The following is a 2,140-nucleotide window of genomic DNA, read 5'->3' as shown; positions in this document are numbered from 1 at the left end:
TTTTCTCTCAGTCACTATTCATATTTAATTGCTTTTGCAGTAGCAGAAAGTCCTTCCCAAGACAGTGGAAAATGAAATAACCTAAACATCAAGTCCTTGTAAAAACAGTGCTTCTGTGCGACAGAGTTGGGGTTTTATGTGGCATTCTGTATTCAGTTTACTTTGGAGTTTCTGGCTGCATTCAGCTTAGATCTTCAGTGTCATGTCAGTAACATACTAACTTTTGATGTCTCATTTAGAGTAAAAAGACACAGTACTTCTTTCCTTTGAAAGAATAGAGTTCACATTAGCAGCAGAGCCAACAGTCCTTGTATGGTTTCTCTCTGATATACCTCACCCTTGAGAATGAATTGGAAGTAAGACATTTATAAGGGTCTTATATCCTAGACTGGAGTTTTTAAGGTCATCAGAATGCAGTTTCACTATTATGGGTTCAACAAAGAACAAACAGCCTTTCACCTCTCACAAAAGAAACCATTTAAACCTCTAAGTGTTGGTCAGCAGTCCATAGGACTGGAAAAGTACAAGGACCATGTTTTCTCTACCGTTCATCAACTGCCTGACACATTACCTATCAGCATGGACGTTTAATATCTGTTGAACAGATGGGTATTTTTGCATATTGGCTGTTTTTAAGTGTATCAAATTTGTGCTCAATATATCATAACTTTAGTCCTATTAAATACCATCATAAAAACATGAACAGATGTGATTTAAGATGATGTAAGTATGTAGCGAACATTGTAATAGTTTGCCATCTTCCTCTCTAGTATTGTTTTGTAATCTGGTGACAGGAACAGGAAATGCGCTACATGAGGATTCAGAAAAGCTGAGATTGAATTATATATGACACTGCCACCTACTAGTTCTGTGACCTTGGTTTTCAACTTTTGAAACAGACCTGCACCATGGGGATGTAAAAAGATGGGGAAGGTAATCTTAGTAATCTGAAAACAGAATGACTTGAGTTATAGAGCAGACATTCAATGCATTTTAGAGGGGAAAAAAAACAACAGACATTGAGACAGATTTTATAAATTTAATGAAATTAAAGGAAGATGGTTATCTCCCAGAGACAATATACTACTTGGCTAGAGAGGGAAACATTTGTTTAAACATTTCTTTTAAAATGGTAATAAGACTTTCAGAAAATTTTAGATTCTGACATGTCAAATGTCAGACATGGCTCATGTTTCCACTGCAAGGACCAAAAGGTAAGCTGAAGACAAAAAAGGAAGTATTTTAAAAGGTCTGTAAAGTGCCTGAAGTATACTCATGCCCACAAGTGCACAAGTGCTTAATATTAATTACTGAGCTAGGCATAGGAAAAGTAGAACATCCTTATTCTAGGCATAGCCTTTTCCAAGTTCAGATGAGGTGTTATGTGGGAATATGATGCAAGTTTGAAACTTCTAGGACAAAAAAATCAAATTATTGTACCTTGGTTACATTTTTTTTTTTTTAAGTTCAGGAGAAACACCATATATAGGTCTCTCCTGTGCCAAATTTTAAAAAGTGCACAATGTGAAAATATTTATCATTGTGCACTGAGACAGGGTGCTGCTCTGTCACCCTCATATTTTTGCCCCAAGGCTAACACGTATGCCAATCAGTTGTGAGGTAGTAGCTGTTCAGTGATATATTCCATGATGAAAGCAGTTTTCACTGCAAAGGATAATGGTGTTTTAGTTTTTCTCAAGCCCAAATTCTGAATTTCCAACTGCCTACTATTGTTATCCCTTCTCCTGTATGTACTTAAACTCAACAGGAACCTTTCTCCACTAAAACCTGCTCCCTGTCCTAGCATGCCCATCCTCCCAGTAATCCACACTTAATGCTGCGAGTCATTTTAACTACATCCAGCTACTCAACAGGCATGAGTGTTTGTTTACAATATACACTGTGCTACAGCAGCTTTCTCAAACTTCTTGGCTCAGGACCCCTTCACATTCTTAAAAACTGAGGGCTCCAAGTAGCTTTGTTTACCAATATTTTACCATAATTAGAAAAACAGAAAAAAAGTAAAATACAGTAAAAATATCACATTAACACTTTCACGGAAGTTAACTATTTTCAACAAAGAATGGCACATTACAAAGCATGTAATCTCATACAATAACCTATCCTTTAAGATACTTCA

The sequence above is a fragment of the Phocoena sinus genome, chromosome 11 (assembly GCF_008692025.1).
Source record: "Phocoena sinus isolate mPhoSin1 chromosome 11, mPhoSin1.pri, whole genome shotgun sequence".
NCBI classification, from domain to species: domain Eukaryota; kingdom Metazoa; phylum Chordata; class Mammalia; order Artiodactyla; family Phocoenidae; genus Phocoena; species Phocoena sinus.
This window is presented reverse-complemented; position numbering follows the sequence as displayed.